The sequence below is a fragment of the Eriocheir sinensis genome, unplaced genomic scaffold, assembly GCF_024679095.1.
Source record: "Eriocheir sinensis breed Jianghai 21 unplaced genomic scaffold, ASM2467909v1 Scaffold433, whole genome shotgun sequence".
Classification (NCBI taxonomy): domain Eukaryota; kingdom Metazoa; phylum Arthropoda; class Malacostraca; order Decapoda; family Varunidae; genus Eriocheir; species Eriocheir sinensis.
Genome location: NW_026111758.1, coordinates 152,501 through 175,672, shown reverse-complemented (window position 1 = coordinate 175,672; position 23,172 = coordinate 152,501). Strand labels below are relative to the sequence as shown.

The 23,172-nt window shown below is 43.9% G+C and overlaps 2 long non-coding RNA genes across 3 annotated transcripts; one reads left to right on the top strand and one right to left on the bottom strand.

The window, feature by feature from the left end:
• Positions 1–2,465: 2,465 nt before the first annotated feature.
• On the top strand, positions 2,466–7,684 carry LOC126992271 (uncharacterized). Of its 2 annotated transcripts, none has more exons than XR_007746453.1 (3): positions 2,466–4,687; positions 5,345–5,385; positions 7,481–7,684. It is a non-coding gene; the product is annotated as an uncharacterized LOC126992271 (long non-coding RNA). The 2 variants fall into 2 exon arrangements; XR_007746452.1 differs by having other exon boundaries at positions 5,339–5,385.
• A 1,351-nt stretch (positions 7,685–9,035) lies between these two features.
• On the bottom strand, positions 9,036–12,642 carry LOC126992279 (uncharacterized). Its single transcript, XR_007746457.1, has 3 exons — positions 11,875–12,642; positions 9,847–9,966; positions 9,036–9,283 (listed from the first exon to the last, which is right to left on the bottom strand). It is a non-coding gene; the product is annotated as an uncharacterized LOC126992279 (long non-coding RNA).
• Positions 12,643–23,172: the final 10,530 nt, after the last annotated feature.

Here is a 23,172-nt window from a genome sequence, read left to right as displayed (position 1 = left end):
TAATGGTTTCACGAATGTAGACAGATCAACATTGTTTATGATCGATGACACTTTGCGCACGAGGAACAATGGCGTAAAACTCAGATGTAGACAAGTAAATTCAGACTGCACCAAATTTTTCTTCACCAACGTTGTAGTGCGAGAATGGAATAAGCTCCCACCATCAGTGGTCCAGTGTAACACGATTGACTCCTTCAAAAATAAGCTCGATCGTCACTTCCTTCAACTTAATATCAACTAGAGTAGAAATGCAACGTTTTGGAGTCTTCTGATTAATGTAAAATCACTTAGGTTTAAGGACAGACCACCAAGTCTGGACCATGGGGTCTGTGTGGTCTGATTTTCTATGTAAATCTATGTAAAAATCTCTCAAAAACTTAATGTCTTCTTCTGGCAACTTGGCCCAGCCTGCCACATGGCTATTGTCCACTCAGGAAGGGACGGTCCATCACGCAGCCTGATATCATGAGGAAACTGTGAAGAGAACACTTGATATAACATGAGTGCACTGATGTGTGGCAGAAATGTTACAATTTTTAAAGGCTGAATTTAGGTTAACTTTTACATGGATGATATACTATTTTTGGAGTTAATATTATCAGTTTTTTACCTTCTCTTTCTACTCCTCTTCCTCCTCCTCTTCCTCCACCTCCTCCTCCATGTGCGTACTGTTTTTCACTCCAGTGTAAGTGTGTGTGTGTGTGTGTGTGTGTGTGTGTGTGTGTGTGTGTGTGTGAGTGAGTGTGAGAGAGAGAGAGAGAGAGAGAGAGAGAGAGAGAGAGAGAGAGAGAGAGAGAGAGAGAGAGAGAGAGAGAGAGAGAGAGAGAGAGAGAGAGAGAGAGATATTCTATGTCATCAACACCCAAAATGAGGTGCTGTAAGTCAGCCTGTGGTCCTAAGCATATCAGGCTCCCACTGTTACTATTCCCCAAGGCCACAGAGAAGGTTAACCGTGTTTTCCTGGGCGGTGTTTTCCCGTTCAGGGTGCAGAAGCCGTGTGAAACTATCAGGAGCACCACCCTGCATCTCTGTTTGTCTGTATCTCTGTGTCCCTGTCTTCCTAACAGGCTTCCACTGTGCCTATTTCCCAAGCCCACAGAGAAGAGTAACTGGGTTGTCTTGGGTGTTTTCTCCTATAAGGCACAGAAGCCATGCAAAACTACCCCCAGGCTCAGGAAACTGCCCATGGAAACCCCGACAACCTCTGCGAGAGCCTTTTGAAATAGATGGAGCAAGCCTGTGAGGAGTTTGACAATATGGACCTTAACTTCATCATCTGCCAACTTGACGCAGCCTTTCACGCAACTTTTCCCTATCCTTTACAATACTCAGCTGTTGCACTCTTCCACATGAAGCATTTACAATCTGCCCTAAATCATCTTCCTAAGTCCCTGTCACCACTCAAATTCTTCCCTTCCTGTGCTGTCTTCTGTGCCTTCATTTCATAGTCACTGCCGTTCTAAGCTTGCTAACAGCTGCTTCCTTCCAGCCTTCTGCAGTGCCCGAGGCTTTCTGCTCAAGCTCATTCCTCTGCTATTTAACTTCCTAATGCCTGAGTTAACCAAAATCATCACTTTTTTCCATTCCTTTCCCTGGTAAACTCTGAAATACTTGTCCTTCCTTATTTCTGCATTTTGTCCTGACTGCCATTTGCTTCACTCAGTCCTCTCTAAGTCACTGCCATCACACTCATTCTTCTTTAATTCCTATCTTCTATGCCTTAATTTCATAGTCACTGCTGTTCTGAACTTGCTAATAGCTGCCTCCCTCCAGCCACACACACACACACACACACACACACACACACACACACACACACACACACACACACCACCTTCTTCCTCCTCCCTACCAATTTAACAGAGGCAGGAAATAACATAGCAGCTGCCAATGATATTTTTTTGTTATTATTAATCAACATCTTTTAGTAAGGAAGAGCTTCACTTTCTCCAGTGCTCCTGTCACCTTTTTCCTCCCCCCAGAACACTTCAGAAATATGTCAGGGTCAAGAAATAGTTAGGAACCTGCCAGCATCAGAAATATGTCAGGGTCAAGAAATAGTTAGGAACCTGCCAGCATCAGAAATATGTCAGGGGCAAGAAATAGTTAGGAACCTGCCAGCATCAGAAATATGTCATGGGCAAGAAATAGTTGGGAACCTGCCAGCATCAGAAATATGTCAGGGGCAAGAAATAGTTGGGAACCTGCCAGCATCAGAAATATGTCAGGGGCAAGAAATAGTTAGGAACCTGCCAGCATCAGAAATATGTCAGGGGCAAGAAATAGTTGGGAACCTGCCAGCATCAGAAATATGTCAGGGGCAAGAAATAGTTGGGAACCTGCCAGCATCAGAAATATGTCACGGGCAAGAAATAGTTGGGAACCTGCCAGCATCAGAAATATGTCGGGGGCAAGAAATAGTTAGGAACCTGCCAGCATCAGAAATATGTCACGGGCAAGAAATAGTTGGGAACCTGCCAGCATCAGAAATATGTCGGGGGCAAGAAATAGTTAGGAACCTGCCAGCATTTTTTAGTTGGTATAAATGACATCTATTGGTGAGGAAGAGCTGTGATTTTGCCACTCCTTCCCTTCTTTCCTCCTTCTCTCCTGTTCCCTTCTTTCCTCCTTTCCCTCTGCCCCTTCTCCCCTCCCTCCTCCCAGGCCCTCCAGGAATTATTCAACAAAGGCCAGAAATAGTTAGGAAGCTGGCCGCAGTGTTTTTAGCTGCTGTAAATGTCATCTTATGGTGAGGCAGAGCTGTGCCTTTGCTGTTACTCATACTCCTTTTTCCTCCTCTCTGACCCTCCAGGAATTTAATGAAGGCAAAAAATAGCAAAGAGGCTGCCAGTATTTAGTTCATATTAAGTGACATCTTTAGTGAGGAAGAACTTTGATTGATTTCCTTTTTCCTCCCCTCAAATCCCTCCAGTAGGCTGAGAAGAAGCTCCAGAGCCTGGCCCCGGAGATGGAGGGGCAGCGGCGGGCCAGGAAGCCCTCCAGCTCTGAGACGTGTGGCGCCACAACCAACAACTCCGCGTGCAGGGCGGGCTTAGAGAAAGGCTTTACACAGACCCTGGATAATGCTCCTGGTCTTGTTCCTCTTCTTCTTCTTGTTCTTCTTCCTCTTTACCTTAGTCATGCTGCATTATGAATCATGTTAATTAATATATCCTCTTCTTCTTTACCTTAGTCATACTGTGTTATGAATCATGTTAATTAATATATCCTCTTCTTCTTTACCTTAGTCATGCTGCGTTATGAATCATGTTAATTAATATATCCTCTTCCTCTTTACCTTAGTCATGCTGCATTATGAATCATGTTAATTAATATATCCTCTTCCTCTTTACCTTAGTCATGCTGCATTATGAATCATGTTACTTAATATATCCTCTTCTTCTTTACCTTAGTCATGCTGTGTTATGAATCATGTTACTTAATATATCCTCTTCTTCTTTACCTTAGTCATGCTGTGTTATGAATCATGTTAATTAATATATCCTCTTCCTCTTTACCTTAGTCATGCTGCATTATGAATCATGTTACTTAATATATCCTCTTCTTCTTTACCTTAGTCATGCTGTGTTATGAATCATGTTAATTTATATATCCTCTTCTTCTTTACCTTAGTCATGCTGCGTTATGAATCATGTTAATTAATATATCCTCTTCTTCTTTACCTTAGTCATGCTGCGTTATGAATCATGTTCATATCAGACATGGGGTAATCGTAATCAATTACAATTGTTTACAGTTTTTCAAGTAATCGTAATCAATTACAATTGTTTACAGTTTTTCAAGTAATCGTAATCAATTACAATTGTTTACAGTTTTTCAAGTAATCGTAATCAATTACAATTGTTTACAGTTTTTCAAGTAATCTTAATCAATTACAATTGTTTACAGTTTTTCAAGTAATCGTAATCAATTACAATTGTTTACAGTTTTTCAAGTAATCGTAATCAATTACAATTGTTTACAGTTTTTCAAGTAATCGTAATCAATTACAATCGTTTACAGTTTTTCAAGTAATCATAATCAATTACAATCGTTTACAGTTTTTCAAGTAATCTTAATCGATTACCCTCTTATTTTTTTAAAATAATCGTAATCGTAATCGAATACATTATAAAAGTACAACTGTAATCGTGATTACTTTTGTGATTACATTAGCAAAGTTTAGTTAATAGTTTCTCGTACAGCAAGTATGTACTCTAAATATCTGTAGTAATTCAACCAATTAAATATTCAGCATGGTACATGTGTGAAATTTGCAAGTTCACCTTTCACTCCTTCCTGTAGTCATGATTAATACATCATATAATCGTAATCGTAATTGATTACACTTAATTTTATTGTAATTGTAATCGCAATCGTGAAAATATGAAGTAATCATAATCGTAATTGATTACATAACATAAGTAATCGCCCCATGTCTGGTTAATATACAGTAAAATCTTGCTAGCTTCTCTTCTCTCCTCCTTCCCCTCCTCCCTTCCCCTCTCCCCTCCCTCCCCCAACACATTCCCTACACATTTCTCCTCCTCCCCAGCCTGAGCACCTCACCACAGAGCTGTCCAAGATGCCTCACGTCCAAGAAGTCCCAGGTTTACAAGTGGAAGGGCCTGCTCAAGGAACTCCGCTGCTCTCTCCTGGACGGAAGGAACCAGGAGATGGAGAGGAGGTGATGGAATAATGTAGGCTCCAGTATTTTAGTTTTTCAGCTTATTCAAAGAGTTGGCAGTTTTGAGGTTTTGTGGTGTCAGGCATGCCTTCCCTTATCACTAATTCCTCCTCCTCCTCCTCCTGGCCCTTGTCACTTGCCTGTTACAGTGTGGAGAGGGAGGGAATACATGAGGGAGGCATTGAAAGGGAGGATTAAGATGTGATGAGGGAATGTCGTCAATTCCATTCTTTTCTTCGTAATTGTAATTGTTTTCAGAGTTGTTTTAATGCATATGTAGTGCAGCGACTAGGCCTGACGGGCAAGCCTCCCATAACCCACTCAGCCAGCGGGGTACCTCTTTGGCCGACTGGTAAGGTAGTGGCTCTCCCGTCACGCTGGTCACAGGTTCAATCCCGGGCAGCCAACAAAACCCTCTCCTTGTCTTGATTAATGTCTCGTGTGTTTCAATACACGCAGAGGACGTGTGGGACCGGGTGTAGTAGAAAAGAGAGAAAAATCTCGGCCTTAAACATATAACAGGGAGGCAGGACGAGGCGGCAGGACTATAGTGCTAGAAGGCAGGGAACGTATCAGGGAGGCAGGGAAACACAGTTTTCTTATTTTTAGTATACGAATACTAATTCAACTTAACTTCTTCCATGGAATGAGATGAAGAAGAAGAAGAAAAAGAAGAGGAAGAAGACTTAGGAACAAAGGTAAAAAATAGCACATAATTTCTTTTTTATTCATTTTTTCTCCTTTTATTTTCTTTATTTTCTTCCATCTTTTCATCATCATTTCTTCCTTCTCCTCCTCTTTCAATTTTTCTTTCTCTGCTCCTCCTCCTCTGCTCCCTTCCTTCCCTCCGCTCTCCTCCTCCTGTCCACTCTACAGGTTCTTGGTGACTGTCATTGTTGTCAAAATACGTCTGTTAGTGTTATTAAAACCCGTCCCTGGGCTGGGGCTAGAGTCTGTTGAGCTGCCCTGGCCTCTACAGGAAGGTCTGGGCACACTAGAGGGCTTGGAAGGGGCTGTTTGGGGGCTGAAAACATGTTGCATTGGCCCTGTAACTGTGGGGTCTGTTTAGGGAATTATTGTGTGTGTGTGTGTGTGTGTGTGTTAAGGCCTCAGGGGCGGCTGGGGGAGTGATTCGGCCAGTGTCCTTTTCTTTATTTCCTTTACTTAATATTCTTGTTTTATTTCAGTTTTTCTTAACTTTTTTATTTGTTACTTTCCTTGTTTTCTTTCCCTAACCTGTTATTTTTCCTCGTTACTTTTGTTTTCCTCTTTCCTTAATATTTCTTGTCATTATTTCATGTCTTCTTGCTGCTGGTCTTCCCCTTTCTCCTCCACTTCTCCATTTTATCTCCTCCTCTCCAGTTCTTCTCCTCCCTTTCACCTCCCTCCTAAGGTCGGAAGCATTTGCCCCGCACATCAGCTGTTCCCAAAGGCCAAAAAGGAGGGCAGGGAGGGTCATAAGAAGTGTTCTTTTAGGTTCACGGTGCAGAGGAAGATAGATTATGACCTCCTCCTCCTCCTCCTCCTCCATCTCTCCTCCTTTCTCATATCTTCTTCCCTTCCTTCATTCTTCTTCTCTTCCTTCCTCACCTTCCTTCCCTTCTTCTCTTCTCTTCTCCCTTTCCCTTGCCTCCTTCCTCTCCCTCCCTCCTCCTCTTCCTTCCTTTCCCTTCTCTCTATCCCTCTTCCTCCTTCTTGGGTCTAATGATAATAACAATGGTAATAATAATAGTAATATATATTTGTAATTTATTTTTATTGAGCATTCCTACATTATTTTATTATTACAGGAGGTACACACACACACACACCAAGATAAATGGGAGAGAAATAGGGGAGAAAAGTGACAATTGTAACAAGAAATGGAGTGCTAGTGAGAGGGAATGAGGAGATAAATAAACTGTAATGAATGGGAACGTGGGAGGGAGAGAAGTGAATAGTGCAGGAATATAGATGAGTTTAGGGCGGCCAGATCCACAGGGAGGTGAGGTCAGGAAGAGAGCAGCGAAGGGCAGAGTTAGGAAGGGAAGAAGTGTGAGCACGGAGACCAAGAGGGGATCAAGAAACAGCTTTAGCCAAGTACTGTACATGACACGCAGCAGAGCAAGGGGATATACATGCAGTGGAAAGGTGTTATACAAGAGGTGTGTGTGGTGTGTCAGGATGAGACAGAATGAAGCGTGTATGAGCGGTTTGGTGTGGGTGTGGCAGCGAAAGGAGTGGAGTGTGCTGTGCCGATATGGTTTGGACATGTGATGAGAATGGGTTTGTGAAGAGAGTGTATGAGGGAAGGCTTGAGAGAGGGACTGTCAGGGAAAGTGAGAAGAAGAAGGAAGAGGAGAAGACTGCATGGGTATATAAGTGAAGATTTAAAGAGATAGAAGAAGAGGAATTGAAGAGTGAGAGTGCCACAGCAGGGACAGATGGAGGCACTTCTGAGATTGAGATACACACACACAAACACACACAGTGACTGACTAACTACTGAGGAAATGTAGTAGTAGTAGTAGTAGAAAGAGAGAAAGAATAAGGAGAAGGAAGAGAAAGAGACAGAAGGCTGTGCTCGCTCTCTCTCTCTCTCTCTCTCTCTCTCTCTCTCTCTCTCTCTCTCTCTCTCTCTCTCTCTCTCTCTCTCTCTCTCTCTCTCTCTCTCTCTCTCTCTCTCTCTCTCTCTCTCAGGATGACCCCCACAGTATGTTGACAACCCCCACAGACACATATATGGGTCCCCCCCCCTCTTTCTCTATAGAGCTAATTCTTTCTCATTATTTTTATTATTTCTCTTCCTATCAGAACCCCGACAAAAGATGAAGAAGAAGATGAAAGAGAAGAAGAAGATGAAAGAGAAGAAGAAGAAGAAGGAGGAAGTGAAGAAGAAAAGTTTGTCTTTCAATAATAATAATAAAATATATGTTGAAAGAAATCAGTTTAAATTTTGTCCATATAACACACACACAGACATATACCCTCTCCTTCTCTTCTTTTCTTCTTCTTCTTTCTGCAATACATTAAAACATATTACTATCCAAATCTAGAAGAGGAGGAGGAAGGAGAGGGAGGCATGGAGGGAAGGAGAGAGAGAGAACAGAGTGGACCAAGGGAGACAGAGTGAGGGAGGAGAGAGAAGTAAAGAGTGGTGGAGAGAGAGAGAGAAGGGAAAAGGTGGATAAAGAAGGGAATAGAAGAGAGAGTGGGAGGGATAGGGAGAAGGAGGAGGAGGAGGGAGGGAAGGAAAGAGGGAAAAGGTGGATAAAGAAGAGAATGGAAGAGAGAGTGAGGGAGGAGGAGAGGGAAGGAGAGTAGAGAAAAGGGGGATAAAGAAGGGAATGGAAGCTAGAGTGGGAGGGAGAGGGAGAAGGAGGAGAGGAGGGAGGGAAGGAAAGAGAAGGGAAAAGGTGGATAATGAAAGGTATGGAAGAGAGTGGGAGGAGAGGGAGAAGGAGGAGGAGGAGGGAGGGAAGGAAAGAGAAGCGATTCTAATATAAGGAGAGATTTGGATGAGGTATAAATCCTGGAGGGGAGAGGAGAGGAGGAATGGGTGAAGAATGTAATGAAGGAAGAGAGAGAGGAGAGGGAAAGGGAGGAAGAAAGGAAGAGAGAGGGAGGAAGAATGAGAGAGAGGAGGAGGAGAAGGAAGAAGAGATATTATGAAAAAAACTAATATAAATCAAAATTAACCTTCTATTCCTTCTATTATCTTCTACTAATCACCAAGGCTATTATACTGATGGTAGATGTAGACAACCTCTCCCTGACTCTGCTCCAGGGAGGCAAGGAGCAGTGTGAGGGCAGTAAAGAAAGTAACCTTGCCCAGGGTCAGGCACCACAAGGACTCAAACCACAAGAAAAGACTGCAAAACATAGAGAGGATAATGTGTTTTCTTCTTACTGTCTGACAACAACAATATCTATAGCCACTGAGAACTGAAGAAATGTTTTGAGAGATCTAACTAATACATGTCCAATATATAGTTCTGGAAATGAGGCAGCTTTCTATATTATGTACTGACAACACTACCAGGCACAGAACACACCAGCAGGACATGAGGGATAACTTTCACCAGTCCTGCCCCTTAACCCCTTGACTGGATTTCCTACAAGAAGACCTCACCAAGCTACAGCAATGGAACAAAAAGTGTCTGCTACAATTCACTGAACAAAAATGTAAAGTCCTGCACCTTGGGAGGGGATATCCAGCACACCAATACCACATGGGAAACACTCCACTATCACCACAGAGGCAGAGAAAGACCTGGGACTGTATGTTACCAGGCTACCAGTGAAGGCCAAATCCGTGCCAATTGTAGTGGTCGGATTAAAGACCCCCACACTCACCTTGAGGCAGAGCGCCGGCCAGTAGCGGCTGTGGGTACGGATGACGTCATTGATGGTCTGCACGGCACTCTTGTTGGGCACCAGCTGGGGCTCAAGGGGGGGGCAGCGGGTCCCCCAGCAAGGCCTTGGCACACAGCGTCGTGCAGCAGCTGATGGTGGTGAGGTTGAAGCCGCCCTCCAGTGCCAGAACCATGCGGCCCTCGGCCAGGCCAGACAGAAGGGCCATCATATGTCCACAGCAACCAGGACTCACCCGGCAACCTGGGAGTGTGTGTGAGGCTGTTACTTTAGGTATGAGATGCATGGAGGGAGGAATAAGGGAGGAGGAAGAGAAAGGGAGTCCTTCAATATGGAATGCAATGGTTAGGGTGTGTTACTTTAGGTATGAGATGCATGAAGGGAGGAATGGGGGTGAGGAAGAGGAAGGGAATTCTTCACTATGGAATGCAATGGTCTGAGATGACAATACATCAGGATACAATATAAGGAGACTACAAAATGCTTCATTGCATACACATGGCAGCCCCTGAAGATGTGTTATTAAGGCAGATAAAAATAAATAAATAAATAAATAAAAAAAGCAAAAAAGAACAACAGAGAAATTTTGGATAAGAAAGAACACTAAAGGAATAAAGAGAGGAAAACAAGAAACCCAAACAGTGAAGGAGTGCACCAGGGAGTGCTGTTATGAAGCCAAAACTCCCGACCATGAACTGAAAATATAATTATGGAGAGAGAACTGAACTGAACTGAGCAGATAGTGACAGAAAAAGAGAAAGAGGCAGCAGCAGGTAGTCATACAGATAGTGACACCATCCACCAACCTCCAAGTGGGTCCCCGCACCAGCATCAAGGCTGGCAGTGACCAGGACCAGCTGTGGGTTGAACTGGTAGGCCACGGGCAGCACCACCTGAGTGAGAGCCTCTGCGTCACCCATACCACTCTGAAACAACACAAGAAAAACACTGTGGCTTTAGTAAACACGACTTCTTCCTCCTGAACTGTGGCTGGGAGGAAGGACACTGGACGATGAAATACTAGAGCTGAGGACCATAACTGATTCTTGCATTGGGAGCTTGGATAGCAGGGTGAACCTTCATGTGCTGGACAGGGCTGTGTGGATCTAGACATTGATCACTGGGAATCATAACAGGAAAAGAAAAAGTGTCAGGTAATTGTGAATGAATGAAAATGCAATACTTGGCACCAGTGTGGGGAGAAAAATACTCAGAGGACTTAGCACTCGAGGGTCAATTTTCTGATTTGTAGCTGGGAGGAAAGACACAGGATGGCAAAATAGCTGAATCAAGGGTTTCTCTTCTCTCTCTCTCTCTCTCTCTCTGCCAGCCTAGTTTCCTTTTTATCATTCCTTCTTTCCTTAAATTTCCTTGGACTCTTCCCTTCTTTCTCCATTTAATTATTCCTCTTTCTCCTCCTCCTTCCTACCATCTTTCCAGGCCTCCTTTTCCTTCCTTCCTTCCTTTCTTTCCAAGTGAGGGCTGGAGCACTATTTCAAGTTGGTTAACATGTGTTTGAATAGGTATTTAGAACAATCAAGACACCTCTCCTTCTGAAACTGATCTCTCTTTTGGCCACTTAGGCAATTATGGATAAGTAAAATATTGTGCCAAAATTGTTCCTGGTCCATGTAATGTGTCTATGTATTTTTGGGGGGAGAAAGGACGGACTCTATCTACTTTACCTCCCTTTAACACAACCTTGCTGATGCTGTTGTTATGTCCATTTATTCTGTTTGTCTCACAGTAAGCAAACTGCATTGCATTTCTTTCCTCTCCCTCTTCCTTCTCTCCCTTTTCCTGAATGGTTCCTGTCTGTTGAGGGAAACAACCTCTCTCGAAATAGCTGTTCATTTATTTGGGAAAAAACAAACTCTGGGCACCTGGCTCATAGTTGTCATCATCTGATTAACCTTAAAAGATGCAGCATTGAAAGACTCCATCTGACATCTTCACTACCAGGTCAATGAACACAGTACAGATAAACTTATCAATTCATGAAAGGTAATACAGCAAATGTCAGGAGATAACTGGGAGTACCTACCTATCACACTATCTATCTGTCTCTCTATCTATCTATCTAGGCATAGTATTTGGACATGAAGAGCTCTCACGTCAAAGGCAGGTCCGGTGAGGGTCAGAGAGTAGGACATGAAGCAAGCGACCAGTGAGCAGCATTCTCAAACTGCAACAATGTCTGTGTAAAAGTAATTCCAAAAAAGGGTCCCATGAAGGTGCAGCACACTTGTTAACCCCTTGGCTGCAGATTTCCAGCCAGAAGACAGACCTCACCAAGCTACAGGAGTGGAACGAAAATGTCTGCTACAATTCAATGAAGAAAAATGTAAAGTCCTGCACCCTGGGAGGGGATATCTAGCACACCAATACCACACGGGAAACACTCCACTATCCACCACAGAGGCAGAAAAAGACATGGGAGTGTATGTTACCAGGCTACCAGTGAAGGGATATCCAGCACACTAATACCAAATGGGAAACACTCCACTATCCACCACAGAGGCAGAGAAAGTCCTGGGAGTGTATGTTACCAGGCTACCAGTGAAGGGATATCCAGCACACTAATACCAAATGGGAAACACTCCACTATCCACCACAGAGGCAGAGAAAGTCCTGGGAGTGTATGTTACCAGGCTACCAGTGAAGGGATATCCAGCACACTAATACCACATGGGAAACACTCCACTATCCACCACAGAGGCAGAGAAAGTCCTGGGAGGTACCAAGAGCTGCCTCAGGTACATCAGAGTACTTAGACTATCTTCATTATGTTTTGTCTGTGAATGAAAAAACACCTTAGTGTGTAGTGCACTTACCCTTCCGTAAGGCTGCGTGTTGCTCCACCTGCTCGTCACACACCAGACACAGCCTCGGAGACTCACTCAGCACCACGGCCTCTGAAGACAAGGCACAGAGCTCCTCAGTGACTCCTGTTTGCTGTGACTGAGCTTCCTATGAAAGGTGTACATCCCTCCCTCTTCCTTCTCCTCCTCCTCCTCAGCCATTATTATTGGTCCACTGCAGTACAAAGGCATTTCCTAATGTTCCCAACCTCCCTCACATCTCCTTCACTCCCTCCCTTCCCTTAACTCTCCTTTCCCCTCCTTCCTTTCCCTTTCTTTGCCTCCCTCTCCCTTCCTCCCTGCTTCCTTTTCTTTCCCTCTCAACCCCCTCTCTCTCTCCCTCTTCCTCTTTGCCTTGCGTAAGCAACATAAGGAGCGTAAGCAACAGAAGCCCCGAAGTCTTCCTCAAACTATATTTAGCATTAGTTAGACCTCATCTTGACTATGCGGTTCAGTTCTGGTCACCTTACTATAGAATGGATATCAAAATGTTAGAATCGGTGCAGAGGAGGATGACTAAGATGATTCAGGGGTTGAGAAACTTGGCATACGAGGGAAGACTCAAACAGTTAAACTTGCATTCTCTAGAAAGGCGAAGGGTGCGTGGAGACATGATCGAGGTTTATAAATGGATGAAGGGCTTTAATAAGGGAGACATTCATAAGGTTTTGTTGGTAAGAGAACCGGGTAGGACACGAAGTAATGGGTTTAAACTGGATAAATTCAGATTCAACAGGGACACAGGCAAAAATTGGTTTACAAATAGGGCGGTGGATGACTCCAGACTTGCCATCGGTTGCTGCCGCTGCCGCACCCCCAGCAAGAGGCTGACCGCGCAGGGATTCCTGGCTGACGTCTTCCTCTGGGGCGTGTCTTCCGTCATCCTGCAACACAAAGGTTCACCTTCATCAACTGGTTAAGATTTATTTCAGAGGCAATATTTGCCCAAGGTTTTTGATATGGGGTCATTTTCAATAATTTTAAATGTAGAAATTCAAGTGTCACAAAACAGAGCCTTGAGGACACATTATTGTGGGGATAAATGCCTAACAGATAGGTAATAACCAATATCTATAAACATTGCAAAGTGGATCACAGGGATTTATCAAAAATTACCCCGTGTGCTGCCACTCCATGTTTTCTAGGGTGAATACAAACCCATCAAAGCCTGACATGATAACCAATATCTATACCCTTGTAAAGCATATCAAAAATTACCCCGTGTGCTGCCACTCCATGTTTTCTAGGGTGAATACAAACCCATCAAAGCCTGACATGATAACCAATATCTATACCCTTGTAAAGCATATCAAAAATTTATCAAAAATAATATACAATAACAAGTGGTAGGCATTGCAACCAAGAAAGGACCTTGCACAAGCACTAGGTAGCTTATGACACACTTGTGAGACCAACACTGGAATACTGCTCCACAGAGTGGGATCCTTACACACACAGAAACATTGATAGGCTAGAACAAATCAACACCAAGGCAGCTAGGTTCATTACAAACAATTACACTTGAACGCCTGGCATCACAACACAGATCAAACAACAGATAAACATGGAACCTCTTCACATACGCAGACAAGCACACAGACTTACACTGATATACAAGATCACAAACACTCACACTGACATTGACCCACACACATACTTACACAACGCAAACAGTCAACGTACTCGTAACACACACACACATAAATACCAAACATATCACACTAACACTGACGCATACAAGCACTCATACTTTCCACGCACCATATGTGACTGGAACAGCCTCCCTCAACAGATTTTAGACTGCGGTACAATAGACTCATTCAGAAAACAAATACACACTCACTTGTCACCACAACACACCAACACAAACAATTACACTTGATTCACTTCCCTCCCCCACACACCCAGCTCCCCCGTCCCCCAACAGCCAACACAAACATGCATGTTATGCACCTGAATGGGTGCCCTGCGCATTATAAATCAAGATCAAGATCAAGGTAATTTTGCTGTGCAGGTGTAACTACTAATTTTGCACTTGTGCACCGGCATGAGTGCAATACTACACAAGACTGAGCACTGCACTGCTGATATTTACTGAAGAACAACACTGTGCAAGTCATTGCACTGCACCCCACCACTAAACTTAACAGATCTATTCAAATTTAACATTACCTGCTGGGTGGGACTTTGTCCCCGTCAACCCTTCCTTGGTTTAAAATATCCAAATCTGACACAGCACCTCCTTAGGGGGGCATTACCTTTGTTCCCCCTTGACCCCTGGCGTGTGTCATGCTCCACCCACTCAACAGGAACAGCAGGCACCCATTTAACTGTTTCTGCAGGGAATGGTTATGTAAAAAGCTGAGCAGCAGTACAAGGCACCTCAGTAAGGTGCCCAGCAGCCCCGCGGGGCGGCGGGTGTGATACTGGAGGAACACCAAGGGCCGGGGGCGTCTTGGCCATGCCGGTCACACACTCCATCATTACCTTCCCCTCGTGGGATCAGCTTACCCTAGGCTTAGGCATGCCCCGCTAGGCCTTGTTCAGGCTGTCATGGTGGTCAGGGAACTTGGCTGTCATACTATAGAAGTCTGGCAGGAGGCTGTGGGTGTGTGGTGAGTCTGCCGCCCGTCCTTGCACGGAGATGACACACACACACACACACACACACTGCCTGTCGTGTGTCCCCGCCTGGCCACACGCGGCACACAGTGGACAGTAGTGTTCCCCGGGTACTCGCGCGACGGTCCCCAACACCCGTCGTTCCTGCAGAGTCGCTGCTGCCAATGTTTGTGTTTTTTCAACGGGACGCTTATCGTGCCACACCTGCTCATATTCCTTTTCCTCGTTTCTGAGTAGTGTGAGGATGAAACTGTTTTGCTCCTATTATTTATTTGTTGTTGATTTGTGTCGTCACTTTTTGTGGGTACTGGATTATCACCAACACCGGCGTTGGTATGTTATGCAGGCCACCAAATGGAAGAACTGGCGAGTAATTATTATCACTTGAGAATATTCTAGAAGTAGTTTCGGAAGCGAATGTGCTGTGCTGTATATCCCGGGGGATTTTAATCTCAGTCTGTTGAACCACAAGCAAGCCAATGTTCAGAATCTTGTGAACCTTCTTTATGCGCGCTCGGTCTTCCGGCGATACCTGAGCCAGCCAGAGTAACCAACACTTCAGCAACTTTAATTGATCACATACGGACAAATGATTTACAACACTACACGACAAGGGGCATATTACCTTCTTCTTTCAGTGATCATTTTCCAGTTTTCAGTTCAGTCAGTACTCGAAGTAGTGCATCTTACGATCACACAATAGTTAAAAATAATTTGATGAGGATTCGATTAAGAAATTCAAAGCTGACTTAATAAACCACCAATGGAACACTGGTGTTAATGATTTAAATGTCAACGATGACTTTGATACACATGGAAAACTTTCTAACTATTTACAATAATATATTTCCTGTTAAATAATATGTAATCAAGAACAAGCATTTGGGTAAACCTTATAAAGAGTAGCAATTGAAAATCCAATAAGACAACGAAATGCAATGCAAAAATTGTATGCCAAGTGTCCTCTTGTGTATGAGTGTACTTGTAAGAAATACAGAAACACGCTAACATCAGTTAGTCGAGCAGCAAAGAAAACTTATTATACTTCAGCGATGATGAAAACTATTATTAAAAGTGTTAGCAGTGAACAAGTGGGTTTTTGGGAAGAGAGGGAATGCAGGGATCAAATTTTTAGAGTGAGAGTTATAGTGGGGGAGTATCCTACAGCAGGAGAGGCAGCTGTCTGCTGCCTTCACGGGCCTCGACAAAGCCTATGATGCATTTGACAGGAAGGGTTTATAGGATATGATGTAGATATATGAAGTGGGAGTGTATTTGGTGAAGGGATAACATATTTTTACAAGGATGTGAGTGCCTCTGGATGCTGGAAATAGGAGCTGAGTGAAGAGATTTTGTGTTGGTGAGGGTGTGAGACAATTAAGGGTGTGTGATGTGAGACACAGTGGCAGGCCTGTTTACATATGATATGGTGTTGTCGGCAGAAAGTGAGAGGATGATGCAGGAGATTACTGATGTATCTAACAGGGCGTGAAAAAAAAAAGCTCAAGAAACTGCCGAGATTCATCCATAAAGCCCCTATCTGTTGCCCAATGACCAGGCCTATAAACCACTGGTAAAGTGTATTTCCATTTCTAGCAGCTAATAACTAAGAGGGACTATGCTAATGCCTATCTGTGGGATAGCATCAGTGAAGCAGAGTACATAACTGCTTAACACAACTCAGGTGATCACGATGGGGACTGGCTACGCAAATTATTGAGGAAGTCTTAGACATTGCAACATGAGTTATGCTCAGCTCTGACTCAAATAAATAAGTTTCTGTTTTGCATAATACACCAATGTTGAGCTTATCTAAGAGCTCTCTGATATAATATATTATTTTATACAGGAAATGTACGTGGAGCAGACCTAGTTTCATCTGGTTCCCTGGGTGAAGTTGGTAGTATCCTTGTTGACTCTATTTTGCTGAGCTGTCATAGAAGAACAGTCTTTGCAGATGACTCAGAAACTGATGTGGAGTTAACACATTTTTTCATTTAGGAGGCTTAATTATGATAGTCCTGTTATTCATGAGCACCTATGCAGAATACTCATCTAGTGCCCAAATTTTTAAGCACACTTGTCAGCGACATGGTCAAGGCCTTGACAATGGTAGCACTGTTACCTCAAACCAATTAGAACTGCCCTTCTTTATAATAAAGGAGTGATCGATTTTCAGACAATAATTTTATTCCTACTGTCTTGGTAGGTGCATTCCCTTTTTGTGTGATGAAAAGCAACTTAAAGATGAAGCCATCATAAGTCAAGGCTTTGTCCAAGGATTCTTGTTGAGAATGCTGGGGATCATCTCGCTGTCATCTGCAGGTGATATGCCTACATGAATATATGACAGCATTTTCTTGTTTTAGAAACACTGAAAATGCTAATTAAGCACCAAGACACATATTGATGGCATTACCAGCCTAAATTCTGGCCTCCTTAGTGAGGAGTTGTACCACCGGTCAGTCATGGCGCCACGCTTGGCAGGGACTGCTACCAGGCCAGTCTAAATAGTCACGATGTCAAGAGGGCACACTTGCCCGGAGGTGCTGCCCATAACATAAGGACCTGATGAACCCGAACATTGCTCCTCCTCCCACCATCAACAATCTCTGTGGTAAATTTGACTGATTCCTTTTTGCTTCTTCTGGTTTAGGTCTGGTCTAGAATAAGCTTATTAGAGGAACAGTGATGGTGGGAGGAATATCACAGCTAGTCCATAAGAAGAACATAAGAACATAGGGAAACTGCAAGAGGCCGGGCGGCCTACACAGGGCAGCTCCAGAATCCCTCCCACTACCCACGATGGATGAGGTGTAGTTTCAGGGGTTACAGGTAGAGGCTTGATCCTCGTTTACCTTCGGTACGGGCGTACGCTCCAGTACCATGTCTCCTTACTGCACCCACACCTCACTGCTACCTGTCATCCTCGTCCATGTAGCTATCCAGTCTACTCCTAAAACAAGCTATCGTCCCTGCACTAACTATGTGATTTCTGAGTCAATTCCATTCCCCCACCACCCTATTACTAAACCAATGCTTGCCTATATCTCTCTTAAATCTATACGTTTATAATTTAAATCCATTACTGCGAGTTCTCTCCTGCTGGCTAATTCTCAGTACTTTACTTATATCGCCTTTGTTGTAACCCTTGACCCATTTGAATACTTCTATCAGATCTCCCCACACTCTTCGTCTCTTTAGTGAATGTAAGTTTAGATGTTTCAGCCTATTTTGATATGGGAGGTTCCTCAGCCCCTGAATCATCTTGGTCATCCTCCTCTAAACTGATTCTAGCAAGTTGATGTCCATTCTGTAGTGTGGGCACCAAAACTGGACAGCATAATCTAAGTGTGGCCTAACTAACACTAAATAGAGTCTGAGGATGACCTCTGCACTCCTGTTGGTTACCGTCCTGTTAATAATAAAGCCTAATACCCTGTTAGCCCTATTCCTCGCACTAATACATTGCTTCCTTAGTTTTAGGTCAGAGTTCACTAACACCCCCAAATCCCTTTCACACTCAGACCTGCCTATTGCTGTGGAGTCTAAGCTATACCCGTGTAATGGGTTGCGTGTTCCTACACTAAGTATGCTACACTTGATGTTAAAATTCATCTGGCATATCAGTGACTTAGATACAGGAATTAGTAGTGATGTTAGTAAATTTGCAGATGATACCAAGATTGGTAAAGCAATTGAGTCGGATCAGGACGCTAGTATTCTCCAGGGTGAACTCAACAGATTGTATGACTGGGCGGATAAATGGCAGATGGAGTTTAATGTAGGGAAGTGCAGTATTCTGAGTGTAGGTAGGAACAACCCCTCACATAACTATTGCTTAAATGACACTCTCATAAGCAGGTCTGGGTGCGAGAGGGATTTAGGGGTCTTAGTGAGCTCTGATCTCCGTCCAAGGGCACAATGCATTCAAGCTAGAAATCGAGCAAATAGGGTACTGGGATTTATTTCAAGGAGCGTAAGCAACAGAAGCGCCGAAGTCTTCCTCAAACTATATTTAGCATTAGTTAGACCTCATCTTGACTATGCGGTTCAGTTCTGGTCACCTTACTACAGAATGGATATCAAAATTTTAGAATCGGTACAGAGGAGGATGACTAAGATGATTCAGGGGTTGAGAAACTTGCCATACGAGGAAAGACTCAAACAGTTAAACTTGCATTCTCTAGAAAGGCGAAGGGTGCGTGGAGACATGATCGAGGTTTATAAATGGATGAAGGGCTTTAATAAGGGAGACATTCATAAGGTTTTGTTGGTAAGAGAACCGGGTAGGACACGAAGTAATGGGTTTAAACTGGATAAATTCAGATTCAACAGGGACACAGGCAAAAATTGGTTTACAAATAGGGCGGTGGATGAGTGGAATAGGCTTAGCAGTCACGTGGTGAGTGCCAATACAATTGTCACATTAAAAAATAGACTAGATAAATTCATGGACAGCGATATTAGGTGGGGTTAGATACACGGGAGCTTAGGGTCAAAGGAGCTGCCTCGTACAGGCCTACCGGCCTATTGCAGACTCCTGCGTTCTTATGTTCTTATGTTCTTATTTCTCTGACCAAGCTGACAGTTTGTTGAGATCCTCCTGCAGTGCTCTAGCATCCTCCCCTTTTCCTAATAGTGCGTCCTATTTTGGTGTCATCTGCAAATTTGCCTATGTCACTAGTTATCCCATTCTCTATGTCATTGATGTATATAATGAATAAAAGCGGGCTAAAACTGAACCTTGAGGAACCCCACTGGTAACATTACCCCATTTGGATTTTTTACCGTTAATGGTAACCCTCTGTTTCCTGTCGCTAATCCACGCCTTAATCCAATCAGATACCTTCCCTCTTATCCCATGAGCCCTGACTTTATTTAAGTCTCTGGTTAGGTACCTTATCGAAGGCCTTACTAAAATCAAGATAAACCACATCATAGCTCTCATCATTGTCAGCTGCCTCGTATACTCTATTGTAAAAGGATAAAAGATTAGTGAGGCACGACTTTCCTTTAATAAACCCATGCTGTGAGTCGTGAATTAAATTATGTCTGTCAATATGGTCCCTAATACTATCAGCTATTATTGACTCAATCATTTTACCTATAACTGACGTCAAACTAATCGGCCTATAGTTCTCCATAGAAGATTTGTCACCCTTCTTAAATATTGGAATAACGTGTGCCTGCCTCCATGAAACAGGCACCACCCCTGTGTCTAGTGACTTCCTAAATACTTCTGTTAACTGCCCACTTATTTCAGTTTCACATTCCTTTATTACCCTGGGGAAAAGTTCATCTGGCCCTGGCGCCTTAGTGACTTTAAGTCTATCTATCTGTCTAATCACGAGCTCCCTACTTATGTTGATGTCGGTTAATTCTTCTACCTCTTCTCCCCCGTAGATCTGTTCTCCCTGAGGTATATCATCTACTCCTTCTTTGGTAAATACGGTTAAGAAATATCTATTTAACGCCTCGCTCATTTCCTCATCACTATCAATCAGTGATTCTCCTGACTTAAGCGGCCCTATCTTATCCCTAACCTTGGTCTTATAAAGCTGAAAGAAGCCCTTCGGATTGGTCTTTGCTTCCCTGGCAATTCTAATCTCATAATTACGTTTTGCCATACGTGTGTTCTTCTTTACTGCTCTATCTAAATCGTTGTAAATATCACTTAGGTGAGTTTCCCCACTTTTAATTCTAACATATAGTCCTCTTTCCTTCCTATTTCAGTTTTAGCCTTTCTGTCATCCATCGCGGGTAATTACCTGTTGACCTGACTTCCCTGTGAGGTATAAACTGTTTCTGTCCTAGTTTAATCTCCCTGACCAGACTATTGTACTCGCCCTCCAAGTTACTGCCCTAAGCCTTTGCAGCTGCTTTCTTAAGCCCTCATAGTCTGCCTTCCTGAAGTCGGGTATTAATGTGTTGTTACTGCTGACTCTATCCTCTCATTTAACATTAAATCTAATTTCCTTATGATCACTGTTACCTAATGAATCTCCAACCTCAATGTTGCTTATTTTGTCCTCTCTATTAGTTAACAACAAATCCAAAATATTTTCTTCCCTCGTTGGTGTTCTAATTAACTGCTTAAGGAAACTATCCTGTATCACGTCTAACAAATCCTGTGCCTCTTGATCTCCGGATAAAGTATCCCACTTTATGTTCCTATAACTGAAATCCCCAATTACACACACATTCCTATATCTTGACGCCCTACTAATTTCTTGTAAAAGGGGTTGGCTACTGTCCCTGGTAAGGTTGGGCGGTCTGTAAAGTACTCCGATGACAAGCTTCTCCTTTCTACCTATTGTTTCTACCCAGAGGATTCTGTATTGCTATCTTCCTTGACTGAGTTGTTAATGACACACTTAAGATTGTCCCTGATGAAGAGTGCGACCCCACCCCCCTTCCTGCCTATTCGATCTTGGTGGAGTAACTTATACCCTTCAATCTCTAATTCTGGGAGAAAGTGTCTGTCTGCAGTGTTTATTCATGACTCTGTGATCGCTATCATATCAAATTTCTCTACGCACGCCTTTCCCCTCAATAAATCTATCTTATTCCTAATACTTCTACTGTTTGTATAGTACACATTTAGACCTACCCCTTGCCTTACCCTATTATTATTACTACATTTAGTGCTCCCACTTGGTATTGCCATCTTAGGCCCCTTCTTACTTACCCTAAAAAACCCTGCAGGGCCCCCAATCCACGTTCAAGGGCATCATACAAGATGTGTACCCCCTCCCATGAAAGGTGAACCCCGTCCCTCTGGTATAGGTGGTTCTTGCCAAAGAAACTGTCCCAGGCGTCGACAAATGTCCATCCATTGACTTTGCAATAATCTGCCAACCTGCAGTTTAATGCAATAGCCCTGGACAGTCAAATGGCACCAACCCGTCGCCTTGGCAGAGCCCCACACACCACAGGAACCCCGCCTTTGGACGTAACTTTTCGAAGTGCCTCCATGTAGCGACGCAGAAGCTGCTCACTTCCTAACCTGACTATGTCGTTCCTCCCACTCAGGCAGACGATGGGTTTGACTCCCTCGCCTGACATGCACGACTCTACCCTGTCGCTGACATCCCTAATCCCGCCCCAGGAAAACACACCCTGGTCCTACGTGTCCTATCTTTAGCACAGAAGGCCCTATCTGACAACCTGACCTGGCTATCCCCAACAACCAAAATGTTACCTCTGGGCAGGGATTTGTCATCTGCCCTCCTCTCCTTCACCTCCTGCTCCTTCACTCTCTCCCTCAGCTCAGAGAGAGCCTGGAAGGAGTTGCGGCACTCCACACCCGCAGGAATGGTCCTCTTCAACCTTAAGCAGCTGCCATGGCTCTTGACTACCTGCCAGCCCCCATCTTGTGACGGTGTACTATGTACATCGCCTGTCTGAGGACCTGATGAACGAAGGACTCCATTTTCCTTCCTCATGGCCTCCACAGTCCTCTCCAACTCTTCAATTCTCTCCAAGAGAGAATTTACAGACCCAACTGTACCCCCACCGGCCCCGCCTCCTCCCTTCACTGCACCACTGTAACTCATCCCACCAGACATGGTCAACCCAAGAGCTAGCCAGAGCACGTCATATCACCTTGAGGACCTGAGCACGTCCTATCACCTTGAGGACCTGAAGTACAGGAAAGGAAGCCGCACTGGTAAGGTCCTGTTATGGGGTGGATCAAAGATTGTGTGAAGTAGAAGGAACTGAAAATGGAAGTGGATTTAGAAGTTTTGGAATACAGGGTTTTCAGGTGATGCTAAGCTATTAGAGTCAGTGCATTGGTGATGGGCAAAACAAGTTGGTGGTCTCTCCCAACAGTCACAGGGATATGAGGAGTGACTGATTCCCCATTATATACTTTTCGCATCCTCTCACCTATCAAACCATCTGACCTTTCTGTATGTCCTCATCATTGTACTTGCAGACATACATGCGAATTCCTCCTCCTCACTCTCAGACAGCCTCAGCCTCGTACACGTTCCTTCTCTTGTCACGTTTTTCAAACTTGGAGTTCTTTCCTTGCTGAGATTCTCGAGGCAGCTTCCTTTTCCTAGATTAATTCTGAATTACCTCACACCCTCCATGATGATCTGTTCTCCCCATGGACCACAGAGCTCTCCACCACTGATACTCTTACAAAATATATTCTACCCCATGACTCTCCCTATCTACACCTGGTTTGTCACATCTAACCAGTCATCTTGCACTTCTTCATGTTATATGCCTTATACGACTGTCATCTGTACTAGGCTGCTCATTTGTCCAGTGCTCAATATCCTTATGGACACAGTGGCCCTAACGGAGGAGTAAACCCATGCAGGCTTGTCTTTAGCAGCATCTATTATGAGGATGTGCATGGCACCCAGAAAATAGGCTTGAAACACACAGTGATGCCCACTCTACAGGACTGCACTAGAATTCTATCAATACACACTTTGAGGAATCCATTGTGAGTTCCCAGGAGCTGGCCACACCATGCAAAGTGTTGCTGGCACGAAGTAATTTCTCTCATCAGTGGACAAGGGGGAGCAGAAATGCCAAGATGTTGTAAGTAATAAACAGATAGGAAGAAGAGGTCCCAAGACAGAGCCCTCAAAAACCTCACTCCGCACCTTTCTCGGCAGGCTGTAT